Source organism: Dipodomys merriami, unplaced genomic scaffold (genome assembly GCF_024711535.1).
Source record: "Dipodomys merriami isolate MVZ:Mamm:240054 unplaced genomic scaffold, mDipMer1.0.p SCAF_489, whole genome shotgun sequence".
NCBI classification, from domain to species: domain Eukaryota; kingdom Metazoa; phylum Chordata; class Mammalia; order Rodentia; family Heteromyidae; genus Dipodomys; species Dipodomys merriami.
In genome coordinates, this window is record NW_027206056.1 from 697,888 (window position 1) to 714,155 (window position 16,268).

Below are 16,268 nucleotides of genomic sequence, written 5' to 3' on the forward strand. Positions count from 1 at the left end.
GAAACTGAATCAATTTGATCAGAATCCCCCTCCCAACTAGAAGGGAAACCTGCTTTCCTGCTAAACAGAAACCCCCAAGACTCCCTCCCTCCTGGGAGGTGTAGCATTTTTTTTTTTGGTAGGTCTTGGGGCTGAACTCTGGGCCTGGGTGCTGTCCCTCAGCTCAAGGCTAGTTCTCTACCACTTGAGCCACAGCACCACTTCTGGTTTTCTGAATGGTTTATTGGCCATAAGAGTCTCATGGACTTTTCCTGCCCAGCTTGGCTTTGAACCGTGATCCTCAGATCTTAGCCTCCTGAGTAGCTAGTATTACAGGCATGAGCCACCAACACCTGGTTTTTAATATTTTCTTTTCGTAGGTTGTGAGGCCTGACCTCTGGGCTTTGACATTGTCACTCAGCTCTTCAACTCAAGGCTAGCCCTCTACCACTTGAGCCACAGTGCCACTTCTGGCTTTTTCTGCTTACATGGTGCTGAGGAATCGAACCCAGGTCCTCATGCATGCAAGGCAAGCACTCTACCACTGAGCCAACTTCCCAGCCCTTCATCTGAGTTTTAGTTAACTTACTTGCCAATGTTCAATTCTTCTAAGGACTTTGTGCAGCTTTGGCCTCCAATCAACACATAAACTCTTCCCTTTTTAGACAACATTTCTAGAACTAATTTTTCCATGCCATCCTACTAGAGCATTTAGTTTATGGGTTAAAAAGAGCCACAGTGCCACTTCCAGCCTCTTCTGCTTATGTGGTGCTGAGGAATAAAACCCAGGGCTTTATGAATGCTAGTTAAACACTTTTCAGCCCCCAAACTACATTTTTATTTATAGTAATCATCAGAATAAAATTGATTCATAAGCTGCTATTTGGTTTCTGGCTTTGAACTTTTTGGAAACTTTTGGGGCATCCTGAATAGCATCCATGTAAATATGAGATATGAATGACCCTCTAGGGAAGGGGTCTCTCCTTACCTAGTATAAAATGTTTGAGAATGTACAGGTGGGTGAAATGCTAGGGTGAAAGGGATGGCCAATTGAACCAAAGCACAGGTTCTTCTCTAGTTGGCCAGGAAGGTCTCCAACACTGTTCCTCCACAATAGCATCAGACATTTCCCTTGGCTATGGTTAGTGCTTACTGCTCATCTCTTCACAGGATCGGCCTTCACACATCCTGATAAGTTTCCCAGAAATGCCAGTTGTTCCCCCAACCTAGAGAGGCAAGTGGTATAGTTGGCCTTGGGAAGATGGGGTTTTTGTCGTAGATCCTTACTATTGCGAACAACAACAGCAGGGTCTTACAAGTTTCCCCAGGCTGTGTTTGACCGATGATAGATCATGCACTCCATGCCCTTGGGGTTCATCACAGTGGGAAGTGGACCACTTGTTTTTCTGGCCTCTGCACCACACAATCTTAACAGTAATGGTGGACAGAATATTTAATCCATTTCACCCAAGCATTTCTTTTGTTGTTGTTGGTTGTGGGACTTGAACTCTGGGCCTGTGTGCTGTCCCTGAGCTCTTTAGCTCAAGGCAAATGCTCTACCACTTGATCCACAGCACCACTTCCAGTTTTCTGGTGGTTAATTGGAGACAAGGGGCACAAGAGCTTTCCTGCCTGAGCTTGCTTTGAACCCCAACCTTCAGATCCTGAGCAGCTAGGATTATAGGTGCAAGCCATTGGCACCCGGCTTTTAACCAATTTTCAGTCTACCCTGAAAGTCTGCTTCTGAAACAGGTTCCAATGCCATACATTTGTGGATCAGCTAGAGGATCCATCCAGGCCTCAGAGTCAAAATGGGTCAGCTGAAGGAGTTTAGTGAGTAGGACTTTTTGAGTTCTCCCTTCCTGATATAGGATTTAACACACACATGCAAGCACATATACACAAGTTTTTGTTTGGACAAGTGCACATTATAGAGCTCAAAAATGAAAATCATTAATAGTGTTCTCAGATCTTTTTCAACATTCCATTTTCTTGGGTTCCTTTAGGTCTACAATTCCCCATTTTAGCAGGTCTCTTGTGATATCAGTTTTTGGTGCACTAAATTCTCCCCATTGTAAGTTTCTTGTGCACCCCTTTCATATTCAACATTCCCCTTACTGGGGATTAGTCAAAGATGTCTTCCTCCAGCTCCCACACTTTTTTCTTGGGCCAGAGAATGAAAACACAGGTCAAGACTCAAATTCTCTTTGTGCCTAAGACACACTCAGCCCATGAAAATTCACAACCAACAAGATACTATGCTCTAGTCCAATTTTTCTTCTCATGGTCAATGCATGAGGTTACTTTTTATTGGGGTGCTTCCTTGGGCCCCTTCCTGACATTGCTGATAAACTTTCCATCTTGGGTTCATCATTAACCACAAAGGATGGTGTTTAACCCAAGCTTAAGCTACCTCAACAAGGTAGGATGTGTCTCCTCCTGAAGGGTTCCCAGGATCCCCTTGAGTAACAAGGATCCTGGATAAGTCCCCAAATTATTGGGAATACTCCCATAGTGTACCCCAATATCCAAAGAAAGACCATTGACTTGAAAGAACTTTGCATGGCAAAGTTTAGTTCTGTCAAAGGGCATTTTACTGACAGGAAGCCAATTAAGCAAGCACTCTGAGTAGGAATCTGCCCAGGTTTTACCCTTAATGAGTTACTACTTGTCTTGATCAGAAGTTGTGTTCACAGTCTTGCTCAATTGTCTATTTTGAAAGCTCAGCTGGCTATTTTCAAAGGGGTTAACAGTTTCAGAGCAACCAACTAAACTAGGACAACCAGGCCAGAAATTTTTAGAAAAATCTTACTCAGCTTGTGCTCTATGAGTTAATCCTTGCCTCAAGTCCCTAGAACAATTCTAGTAACGGGATACTTTAGTTAAAATAGCTTTTTGTAAGATGATGGCCACTCTTGATTGCTTTACTTCAAGCAATCACTTTGAGACAAAAAGATTCTAACTCCTACAGTGTCCATTCCCAGACAATTGTTTGTCAGCAGCTCCCTCTTTGGAATGGAGGCTTATGAGCTTCGAGGTGAAAACAGCTTATTCACATATTGCCTTGGTTCCCTTAGGCAAATTCACCTCAGCAGGTGGTTATGAAACCAACAGTTGTGTGTGGCTGCTTCATATAAAGAACCTGCCTTGAACTTCTGCTCCTATGGCTACTAGAAAGAGGAGCCATGTAGCTGTGGACTTAAGCACACAAATTGAGCACAGAGCAAAGAGCAGAGTGGGCTGCAGCATTTTCACAGCTATAGATGAATCAGTCAGATCCTAGCTGCTTGGCTGACCACAGGGCACACTCTTGATGCCACATTTCTGAGGCAGAACATTTCCAAGCTGCCATGACACTATGGTGGGAAGAGGCCTGAAGGAGAATTCTTGGTGAGAAGGAAAAGGTGAAAGCTTGGATTTAGGTTTTAGAAAATGCAAGACACTTTCTGAATTGCTTGAGGCAGCTAGCAGATCAACATGTTTTCTAGCCTTCTAGATGAAGAGCATGAGAACACTTCCCACATTTTACAGTCAACCCTGCCTGCATGGCAGTCTTCTATTCCCTCTTACAGGAGTTAAGCAGTTTTAAGAAGTCTTACAGGTTGCTCATTACATTCTTCTAGGTTTAAAAAAAAACGGTAACACATTCTTATTGAAACAATGTAGCATTAGATTCTGATTTGAAGCACTTCACTTGTTGCTCTGCTACTTACAAGGCTTAATCTTAATCAAAATAACTTGTCCGAGCCTAAATTTTTATTCTGTATAATGGAGAGCATACAGCAATGATGAACTTTGTAGCATGTAGTAAACTATTCACAGAGTGGTATTTGTTTTCTTTGAACTATCACCTATTATCTATCTACAAGGTTGGTCATTATTGTACTTCTATACCCCCATTTTATATAGAAAAACTGTAGCTTCAAGAAAAATTTAATACCCAGTAGTTTATAGAGAATTTTTACCCACAATGAATCTTCAAAGGGATCAGTGGAGATTCTGCCTCAGACAAGCCCCATGAATAAGATAGGGTAAAGAAAGTAATGAGGGCAAAGCAAGAGATGTTGTCATTAATCCTTGCCTGTAAAGCAAAGGAGAGGTAGAGTGTGGTAGCCAACCAGTGAAAGAGAGCAAAGTGAATCTAGGTATTGAAAGCAGTTTTTTTTTTTTTTTTTTTTGTCGGTCGTGGGGCTTGAACTCCGGGCCTGGGCACTGTCCCTCAGCTCTTCAGCTCAAGGCGAGCGCTCTACCACTTGAGCTACAGCGCCACTTCCGGTTTTCTGCTGGTTTATTGGAGATAGGAGTCTCGCAGTCTTTCCTGCCCGGGCTGGCTTTGAACTGCGATCCTCAGATCTCAGCCTCTTGAGTAGCTAGGATTACAGGCGTGAGCCACCAGCTCCCGGCTTGAAAGCAGTTTTTTTTTTTAAGAGCCAGCTTTAATTTATATACACAGGTGTTATATAGATTGTCTTTGGTTTAAAAAATTAGTAAAAATTATTCAGCAAATTGTTGAGAGATTCTATTAGTTTAAACTCTTAATTCTTGGACTGAGTAATTCACAAAATTAAGATCTTCGAGGTTCCTGAGTATAAGACCATTTGGAGAAAGCAAGAGTCAGCGAATCTGATCTATCTGGTAAGAAAGCATGTCCTCTGGCTTTAGATCAACTTCTATCTCAGAACAAGAGGAAAAAAATCAACAACATTCTACAGAACTTAACACCTTAAAGATACTGGATTGCTGCATTATTTTTTCATTGTTAGTTTCATACATGAAAATAAAAGCTGGGAACTCCTGGGCCCTTTGCTAGCCTAGACCTGGGTGCTTGTTGTTTTTGTTTTTTCCTAATGCTTTAGAGATTCTAGTGAGAAGAATTGAGAAAATGCAGACATTAGCCTGGTTAGGATTCATCTTCAACCACAGTGCCTCATTTAGTGAAATCTACACTGCCCACTTCCAGTCACAGACCCGGCACACCATACCTGGAGACCGCGGGCTGAGGTCTGGGGTCGGCCTGAAGCGCCCGCGGCGGCCTCGGGCCCAGAGCTGGGGGCGCAGAGCGGGAGCCCTGGCCCGGCCGCCGTGAGTATGCACCCTGCTCCAGCGACGGTGTCTGCGCCCCGCGGGCTCAGGCTCTGGGATGCTGCATTCAGCGGCGCTTGGTCCCCGCCGCTCGCCTCAGAGGCGTCCAAGGCGGAGGGGATTGTTGCAGAACAATGCGATGCTGAAACTTGCGTTCCCACACCAAACGTTTGTGGGCGCCGTGCAAATGGCGTCCACCGGGAAGCGAGGACGCGGGTCACTGGCCCAGGCATACAGGGAGCCGCTCCCGGCCGCCCTTCCACTGGCCAGTGAGGCGGGGCGAGGCGGGGCGGGGTGGGGCGGGGCGGGGCGGCTGTGGGCGTGGCCTGAACCCACCACCGCTGCTCGGCATCCCACCGCGGGGGGGGGGGGGGGGGGGGGGGCGCCCAGCCAGGCGCCGGGTCGCCAAGGAGGGGCAACTGGCCAGGCGCCTGCGACTCTGCCCCACCCTCCCTCCGGCTGCTGCCAGCCCTCTGGCATCGCCAGGCAGCGCTTGGCCCCACCGCCATGGCCCAGGACCCCCTGCACACCCTCCCCATGGCCTGAAGGCCAAGGCTTCCCTCCCTCCAACATCTTCAGAACGGCACTATTGTCTACGTCTCCGGTTTGTTTTCTTTAAAAATTTTTCTGCTCTCGAATTTTTTTTTAAAGTTTTTTCTTGTGAAGATTCCATACAGAGGGGTTACAGTGACATGAGCATTGTTGCCTCCTCCTTTGTTTTTCCCCTACCATCTCTGCCCTCCCATCTCCATGACTACACTCCCCCACCCCTACCCCACCTCCCCATTTCACCTCCCCACCTCCCCATTTCACCTCCACCTCCCCATTTCACCCCCCTTCAAAAGTTGTAAAGTTTGTTTTTCGACCTAGCTAGCATCTTGTACATCTCATCTCACTGTAACCCTATTTAAACAATTTCTCTTTTTCCCTTCCTCTCCCCAAATTACATCAACATCAAAAACAGTGAAAACAGGAAAAATCACTGTATAAATACATTAGAAAAAAAGTTTTTAAAGCAGGTTTTTGTTGTTGTTTTTTTTATTTTTCATCCCTTCCCATTTCCCCCTTAAAGCATGTTCTTTTGATTTTTTTTCATCCCTTCCCATCTGCCCCCTAAAGCAGCTTTTCTTCAAAGCGAAAAGAGAGAGCACTGAAAGAGACCCCTCAGCGAAAGAAGAAGCCAAAAGCAGATCCAAAGAAGCCCACATCCCTGAGGTATATGTAGAGCCCTTTGACTCTGCCCCATAGGGCTTGTTCCTGGATTGATTGGTCAAGGGGCGGGCTTGTGCTGCATGGCATCTCGTGATTGGTTTCCCAGTCTCTGATCATGAGTAGGAAGTTTCCTTATTGGATGTCCCATCTCAGAGCGCAAGTGGGGAAAACACTTTTGATTGGATGGGAGGTAGAGGGACACTCCCCAGACCATAGTCAGAAACAGGTAATGCGTTAGCACCTGAAGTCTGATGGGAGCAAGGTGTGTATTTTTGCTGAGTCATTCATCCCCGCCATGTTGGAGCCAATTCCAACCATCACCTGTTATCCATAACTACCCAGCTGAAGTGGTTTAACTCCCTCTGAGTGGCACATCTACACTTGTTACTCACAGGGCGCTGGTCTCCCATGAAATACTATGCTGACAGATTGAATGTCTAAATCTCTGTTTTGAAGCAGCAAAGCCCTCTGACTTAAACTTGCACACTTACCTTGAATGCCACTTGATTTCTACTTACAGAAGGCAGATTCAATTCTGCTTTGAGCCAGCATGGCAAAATCTAGGGCAGAGAAATAACTGGACTGTATTTCTAAAGCCAGGTGGAGTAGGAGCCACCATTCCCGAGTGCTTGTATTGTCTTCATAGTCCTGTATTTTGATGTGGGAAGTAATTTCTCCTGAAGGTACATTCTGAGCTGAATTCAGGCTGAAGATCGTATTTGTGCATCTGTGAGCATATACTTAGGAATCTAACCTGCAGATGAGGCAAGTTCTTAGCAGAACAGTGGGTTCAATATATAACTGGTAATGTTATTTTGGTGAACAAATGAAAGAAAAATCATAAAAGGACCAATAACTGACTTGTTGAGTGATGACCCTTTGTACAACTACTTAAAGGATTATATATATATATATATATCTAAGCAATACTATGTATTTTCTGTGAGTGCATATTCACACTGTAGGTATCTTAAGGAAAGGAGAACTCAAATGGATCATAACAATGCAACTAGTAATGGTTTAGTCTCTTATCTGTTGAAACCCCAGAGGAAGACAGTAAAGGCATGAAGATTCCAAGAAGATGGAGGCATACCCCAACGTTAGGATATAGCCCTCACTGTCTTGGCCCAAGGTGATGGCTAAAATGCCAGTAATCACTTCCAAGTTCCAGGAAGTGAGGTGAAGGAACAGAAAGAAGGAAATAAAGAAATACAGAACATGTGCAGACTATCCTTTAAGACAATATTCTAGAAGCTATCAGGTAACATTTTTCTCTGTATTGTTATCTAAATATTATCACTATTGGGAAATGTTATCATTATTTTACTTAGCCTGGAGTTCAGTTAAATGGACAGGTGTCTCTATTGATTCAGAAAGGAAGGGTGGATATTAGAGTAGGCATGTGAGATGTTTTGCTATGTATATGAAGGGCTATAGCCCTCACCTGTAATGTTTTACTGTTTTGTAATCAGAATAGATCCTGCATATTGTGTACAACTAGAAACTATTTTTAAGCTTAAGAAAAAGAGGAAGCATGTCTCAGATGCTACATATGCTATGGTATTTTTAAAATGTGTATGATAACATCCAAATTACGGCAAATTGACTATGTATTTTGTACAAAAGGGGTGATTTCCCTGAGCCTTCTCTCATTACATTAAAAAAACAGCTTCACACACATAAGTGAGATATAGTTTTGAACCCAGGTTTATTGCTTACTGACAATTTAAATTGTTTTCCAAACCTGTGATTGTTTTTTTTTTCTTTTTTTCAGTAATTGTGGTCAAATGCAAACAACTCAAAATTTATCATCTTTTTTACACTTTTTATTAGCATTACCTAGTTATATAAGTGGATTTCATTTTGATATATCCACATAGGCATACAATGTACCCTGATTATATTTACCCCTTCATCATTCTCCTTCTTCTACTCTCCCAGTTTTTCTTATCTATATTATTTTAAGAATACAGCATAGTAGTAGTAAGTATATTTACAATATTGTACAAGTTCAATGTCCACACTCTTTTGATCCTCCAAGATTAAAATTCTATATTCATTAAAATAATTTTCCACTCTCCTCTGCTTCAAGGTCTCCATCAAGAATGATTTTGCTTCCTGCCTCTATCAATTTGACTGTTCTATGTAGCTGATATAAGTAGAATTATGCAATATTTGATCTTTTCATGACTGGATTTGAGGAGCCTGAGGCCTGAGTGAGTCCATCTTGAGCTAGCTGTCATCTTCTGAAGTATGAGTTATGTAGCTGACCATGAGCCCGGCCTGGGAATGAACAGAAGAAGCAATTCTTGGTCACTAGGAACATAAACAATCCTTGAGAAAATCTCAGGCAGGCAGGTGCTGGAGGGCCTGGTGACCCCCTGCAGTCAGGCCACAGGTGGTGTTTGTTTAAGAAGGAACCCTGCAGTTTAGCTTGCATCTCCTTGAGACTCCCTGTGGTGCAAGCCAACCAGTTTAAAGTACTTCAGCCCTTTGATCTAACTAACAACCTGTTTCTGCTTTGTAGTGTGCCAATCATACTATAGAATTGTATTATGATTTTCCCGCGACATGTAATAATTTGTTGTAAGATGCTATGATGTATACAAAGTCCCTGCCTTCCCTAAAAAAGTGTATAAAAAGTACTATAATGCTGGGCTGGGGTCTCTTAGCATCACCAGTTACCTGGTATGAAGAGGACCAAGCTTGAGCTTGCAATAAAGACTCCTTTGCTTTTACATTGGTGACAGTCTCTAATGGTCTTTTAGGTAAGAATTTCCGAATTCGATTTTATAGCTTATTTCATTTAGCAGTATCCCTAGGATTCATCCATAATGTAGCATCTGTCACAACATAATTCTTTTTAAAGTTGAAGTAATATACCACTGTATGTATAAACCACATTTATATTATCTATTCATTTGTTGATGGCCATTTGGATTGCCTCCATGTTTTAGTATTGTACAAAATGAATATGAATGTTCAAAGATTTCTTCAAGATCTTGCTTTTAGATCTTTAGAGTATATGCACAGAAGTGGAGTCATTGTATCATATGACAATTCTCTTTTCTTTCTTTTTTTTTTTTGTCATGGGCTTGAACTCAGGGCCAGGTCACTCACTGTCTCTGAACTTTTCCTCAAGGCTAGTGTTCAACTACTTTAAACCACAGGTCCACTTCCTGTTTTCTACCCAGGCTAGCTTTGAACCTCCATCCTTGGATTTCAGCTTCCTGTCCTGAGTGATTAGGATTATGGGCATGAATAATCCTGTTTTTAATTGGTTGAAAAGATGCCATAATGTTTCCCCTAGAAAGGTTCCAATTTTACCACACTTTTGTCAGTATTGTTACTTTGTTTTTTGTAGTTATCCTAATTCATATGAAGTCGTCATATTCTTCATTGTTTTGACTTACACTTTCCTGGTGATTAGTGATGTTAAACACCTTCTTCATGTGCTTGTTAACACTTTAATTGTCTTCTCTGGAGAAACATCTGAGTTCTTTGCACATTGTAAAATCAGGTTGTTGTTGTTAGGATGATGTTCTTTGTATATTCTTGATGTGAACCACTCATCAAATATATGCTTGGAATGACTTTATGCCATTCTGTGTTGCTTATTTGGACACTGATGATTGCATTCTTTGGTACATCCTGTTTTGTGTTTTCTTACAGTGACTGACCCTTCTCTGATGTCAGTTTCCAGTAAGCTTCTGGTTCTGTAACTATGAACCATCATATTGATTTGCACTCCTGTTTTTGTAACAGTGAACTAAAGCTATATAATAATGCTCTGGTTCCCTATCGGCTTCCATTTTTGGATCTCTTTCCCTCAGCTTTTAGTAAAAAGCCTTGGGGCATATTTACAACTTAATAGATCCTAAAAATCCTGTAGAAAGTTGCAGCTATTAAATTTAGTTAGTTCTGATGGAAATATGTGATTTGCAATGTCTAAAATAGGGCAAATAAGATGAAAATTCATACAGATTTTTTTTTTTAATTGCCAGTCATTGGGCCTGAACTCTGGGCCTGGGAGCTGTCCCTCAGCTCTTCAGCTCAAGGCTAGTGTTCTACCACTTGAGCTACAGCATCACTTCTGGCCTTTTCTGGGTATGTAGCACTAAGGAATGGAACACAGGGCCTCATGCATGCAAGGCAAGCACTCCACCACTGAGCTGCCTTCCAATGCTTGATATGAACTGTACTCATTACCTTGCTCATGTAACTGTAACCCTTCTGTACAGTATTTTTACAATTAAAAATGTATTTTAAAAAAAGATGAAAATTGAGAGCTTCTAGGTACATATTTTTCTTCATATGAGTATTTAGAATTGTATGAAGCTAGAAATTTAACCTACTTGCAAGTTAATAATAACATTTTCATGGATGCTAGATGATTTGTGATACTCTTGGGTCAGAGACAAAAGGGACTTAATTTTTACAGCAATGGTGAAAGTGATGTGTGTATGTGTGTGTGTAATTTATATATTTGAAGTAAATCTCCCAGCCCTCAGTGCTACTGAGTGAGGTAAAGATAGCCAGGTGAAACCTATACAAACAATAGATTATGAGTTTGAACAACTGCAATCTATATAATGAGCAATAGGCATGCCGGAACTTTACTCTGGAGGATGACAATAGCTTAGAAATAGCTTGTAAAAATATCTTTGTAAATATACTATAGAATAAAGAGCAGCTAGTGTTCACTTAGAGATATGCTAATACTTGAGACTGCTGTGGAATTGTTCTTTTTCTTTTGTTTCTGAAAGGTTCCTAGCTACCTAGACCAATACATATTTCTCTTAATAAATACATAGCTCTACTTAAAAATGAGGCATGACAATTTGTTGAGATTATTCTTTTCCTAGCCCTAAGCCTTAAGATGAAATAAGGACTTAAATCCAATCTAGAGTACAAATTCAACAAAAGAAATAGATGGAGTTCATATTTTACACATCTAGAAACTTTTAGAGTCATTTTGTAATGCAGGTATGGAAGAAATTAAGGAAAAAATAGGTCCACAAATACATTTTATGAAGGTATTCTATGTATTTTAACAGTAATAAAGGATTACATTTCTGTTTTTTAGCGTGTGAATATTTACAGAGTACAGAAAACTAAAGTTTATTCCAGAGTATATCATGGAATACAATGTAGCAAATTTTCTATATATTGATTGTATATTTATAGAATTCATCTGTCTGATTTCTCTACTATTTTGATAAACAGAGCACCTGTTTTATACTTTGAAATACATTTTTCTACCTACAGAATTCTAGACACTTTGCTGTCTACTAAACATAGAAAAAAGATTCATGCACAACCTCACCTTCAAGGAGCAGTTCTCAGTATCCCAAGTAGCTTGTGTTTTTCCCCACCCCTTTCCTCCCAGCTGTCAATCTAGGTGAGGGATGACTGAATTTTATAAGACAGAAAAACTCAGATAATTCACAGACATGCAGTTAGTATACAATGGAACCTTCTTCACTTGGATTATTTATATGTGTGTGTGTGTGTGTGTGTGTGTGTGTGTGTGTGTGTGTGTGTGTGTGTGTGTGTGTGTGTGTATGATCGTGAGGCTTGAACTCTGGTCTTAGGCACTGTCACTGCACTCTTCAGCTCAAGGCGAGCACTCTATGCTTGAGCCACATCGTTACTTCTGGTTTTCTAGTAGTTTATTGGAAATAAGAGTCTCACTGACTCTCCTGCCTGGGCTGGCTTTGAACCATGATCCTCAGATCTCAGCCTCCTGAGTAACTAAGATTACAGGTGTTAGCCACCTGTGCCCGGCTTGGATTATATTTTATCACTATTTTTGGAGAACTTCAGCTTCCTTATTTGGAAACTGAGCTGTCCAGCTCACAGTGAGTAGATGAATCTCATTATTTAAAATTTCATTTAACTTAACTAAAATTGGAAGAATTAATTTCTCAGACACTACTCACATTTGAGATTCAGTAGCCGCATGTAGCCAATGGCTAGTCTGTTAGACAATATATATATAGAATATTTCCATTATCACAGATTTTCTGTTATAACTGTTTTAGAGTGTGTTTCTGCTTGTTAAGGGATGGCCCATGTTTATAAACTACATATGCTCAATAGCTGTACTCAGACTAAAGATCAGACCAGAAAGGCTAGACACCATAAAGTTAAAATATAGGCACATTCATTTTGGGGGAGGAAGAGGATCAAACCATCAATGTCAACAGAATCAACCCTCTCAATTTTAGGACTGAATAAGTGAAAATTTCAGCAATGCTTTGCAGCTTTGCTTCTGTGATTGGAATGTGGTATTCTTAATGGTGATTTTTTTTGAAAGTATAATTCTGTAATTATCACATTAGCTCACAGAAGAATTAGGGTGTGTGTTTTGTAAATGTCATTTGGTATTTACATGTGACATTTCAATTTCTTCTGGTATCAATACGCCACAAACATCTTTATATTGTTTCTGAGTTGCTTCTTTCATTAATTTTGATTCTTCTAATAGGAGGCTTTTAAAAAATAGTGGAGGGGCTGGGAAGGTGTCTCAGTGGTAGAGCGCTTGCCTTGCATGCCTGAGGCCCTGGGTTTGATACCTCTGCACCACATAAGCACAAAAGAAAAAAGCCTAAAGTGGTGCTGTGGCTCAAGTGGTAGAGCGATAGCCTTGGGCTGAAGAGCTGAGGGACAGCGCCCAGGCCCAGAGTTCAGGACCCACAACCAGACCTCCCCCCCCCAAAAAAAAACAAAATTAAAAAATTAGTGGAAAAGTTAAGACTGTCTTGTGTTTTATAATCCCATTAGTACTCAGTAAGCTTAATAAAGAATGAGAATCCAAGAATTGTGTGAAGAAATTTTATCTCCAATCACCTGTTCCCTTTCATTAATTACTGGAGCCAAGAGAACTGGCTCCCCAGAATCTCACCTTCAGAATTGAAGAATGAGGTGGGAATAAGGCAAGGAAAGAGAGACATAGTAATTTGCACTGAAGTTGCTGTGCTGTCACAATGAACACATGTTCTCATGCAATCTTTTTGAATCCCACAGTTAGCATTTTTTGTGGTTTTTATTAGTATGACAAGGATGACTGACTTTCCCAGACTGAGAGTTGGAAATATGTGGAACACATTCCTTTCTCTATGCAATCTTCCTCAAAATTGTGTATCCTTCACTTTGGTTCTCAGTGCCTTTTCCATCCTTGTCACAGGTATGTATTTCTACAAATGGAGAAGTTGGTTCATCATTTGCCTTTAAATGATCAAATTATGTGGATTTGGGGGATTGTGTGATTTGCTGTAGAGGGAAGGTATTATGAGTAGGACCCTTTGGTTACCATTTACATTTCTTTGAGGAATTCTTATTGGGGCTCTTACTCATGGACTCGTGTAAATAATTCTCCCCATATTCCAGTCCAGTAGAGTGGGGCAATGAATTAGAACTTTAAAACACACCTATAATTCTTTTAAAATATAGTTTTAAATAGAATAAGTAAAGGCTTTTGGTTTTCTTTTTTAGTTTTTTTATTTTAATTTTATTGTCAAGGTGATGTACAGAGGGATACAGTTACATAAGAAAGGTAATGATTACTTTCTTTTCTTGTCTAACTTGTTACCCCCTCCCTCATTTTTCTTCCTCTTTCCCTTTCTCTCTCAATGCCCCCCAAGTTGACAGATCATTTCCAACATATTGTCACTTTTGAGTTTCTTTAAGTAAATGTTTATGCTGATCCCATTTTGGACTTCCACGAGGTCAACATTGGAACACCATGGTTAGAACTTTCTGCCATGCATATATGCATATATGCATATATTCATATATATATTTTCCTACAACTTCAGAGTCATATATTTATTTGATTATTCATTTATTTATTGCCAAAATTGGAGCTTGAATTCAGGGCCTGGGCATTGTTCTCAGCTTTTTTTTTTTTTCTCAAGGCTAGCCACAGGTCCACTTCTGGCATTTTGGTGGTTAAATGGATTTTCCTGTGGGGGCTGGCTTTGAACCATAATCCTCAAATCTCACTCTTATGAGTAGGTAGGATTACAGGTGTGAGTGTACTTTATAACTTGACTTTTCATCACATTATTTCATCTATATATTTCCTATCTAATAACATCCTAAGAAATTGCACTGTTCTAAGAACATCACTTATAATGATTACATGGGAGTCCAGTGCTTATAAATACCATAGTTTATTGAACTGTCTCTACACTGAAAATCTTTGTTGTCTCCAAAATATTAAATGCATCATTAAAGTTGTTTTGAATTTTTCATTCTAGTATTTATTTTTATAAATAGATAAGTATCTGCTAGTTTTTAGAAAGAACAAAATACAAACTTCCTTCTTACATGATAATCCATCTTAACTTGGCTCATCTAAAAAAGTAAGTTACTCCTCCCTGTGAAATTATTCTTTTCCCAGCATGCAGTTCCAGTTTTGTATAATTTTATACACCTTACCCACTATATATGCCTTTTTCTAAAATCCCTCTTGCTATCATCCAGTTTTTGTAAAAACCTTTTCCAAGTTATTTCATTAATAGGAAGGCATAATTAACTAACAACAACTTAATGTCATCATTTCCATTGGTATTTGCATTTTAGCCTGGATCAAAACTTGATTCTAACAAGATTATACTTTAATGGAAGAATCAGAGCATCAATGAGGAGGTTGAGAATACCCTCATGAACAAATTGTATCATGCATTGCTTATTTTTGTTTTAAGATTTGAAGGCTAAAGATTACCAGCTCATATAACCCTGGTTCCAGTGCCCTGCATCTTGTATATACATTTTTTTTAATTTGGGGAGTGGCAGGGAAATAAAAAAATGCTGAAACAAGGATTCAGGTTGACCCATTGAAACAATGGAATGTACAAGACACTAAGTTGAAAACGAACTTCACAACTTTGGGAGTAGAGGGAAGGAGGAGTTGGGAAAGTAGGCAGGGAAGGGAATGTAGAGGGAAAACAAAGGAGGGGGTAACAAGGCTCAATAGGAAATGTACTCATTACCTTACTCATGTACCTGTAACAACTCTATACAGTATGTTTACAATAAGTAATATTTTTAAAAAAAGATTACTAGCTCATACTTCCACAATTAACTTGCTATACACCTTAAACACTTCATATGGCTCAAAACAGGAAACCAAAAAGAAAGCAACTTTCAATATAGATTGTCCATTGATGTAAAACTGAGATGCCAAATGCAGTGCCCAGCGCACAGGAACCCAGAGTATCGTCATTAACCTCTAGAATGCTGAGTTATCTTCTTTGGCTGGAAATCTCTTAATTTTATTATAGACATTATGCAGAAATGTCCTGAAACAATATTCATGGAGAATAAACAGTTCTACAAAATCAGGAGATTTTTACTAAGTCAAAAAGAGGAAAACAAGACAAGAAAAATTCTATTCCTGCCGGGCGCTGGTGGCTCACGCCTGTAATCCTAGCTACTCAGGAGGCTGAGATCTGAGGATCGCGGTTCAAAGCCAGCCCGGGCAGGAGAGACCGTGAGACTCCTATTTCCAATAAACCACCAGAAAACCGGAAGTGGCGCTGTAGCTCGAGTGGTAGAGCGCTCGCCTTGAGCTGAAGAGCTGAGGGACAGCGCCCAGGCCCAGAGTTCAAGCCCCACGACCGACAAAAAAAAAAAAAAAAAAAAAAAAAAAAAATTCTATTCCTGGTTATATAAGAACAATTATTTAAATGAGTTGTTATTATAAATGTAATAATAGAGTGATATGCATGGTAAAATGAAACCTGATGATGAGCCATGAACTCTGTCTTGGGAGGTCAGGAAAATCCTTCTTGCACAGTGTCTTGATACATGGAAAGGGAGAAAAAAGATGAAAAGCTTATGAAGTTTAGTAGTCCACAAATACTATGACCAAGGAATGCAAAGTATCAGGAACAGGGTAGCAGTAAATCAAATTGGAGAGATGGAAATGGCCATGTAGCTTAATGTTGTTGTACTTGCTTTAATATGCACAAGGCCCTGGGTTCAAT

General features: G+C 40.3%; 1 long non-coding RNA gene across 1 annotated transcript; it reads left to right on the forward strand.

The window, feature by feature from the left end:
* Positions 1 to 6,188: 6,188 nt before the first annotated feature.
* On the forward strand, positions 6,189 to 8,931 carry LOC138809182 (uncharacterized). Its single transcript, XR_011366743.1, has 3 exons — positions 6,189 to 6,276; positions 7,321 to 7,534; positions 8,366 to 8,931. It is a non-coding gene; the product is annotated as an uncharacterized lncRNA (long non-coding RNA).
* Positions 8,932 to 16,268: the final 7,337 nt, after the last annotated feature.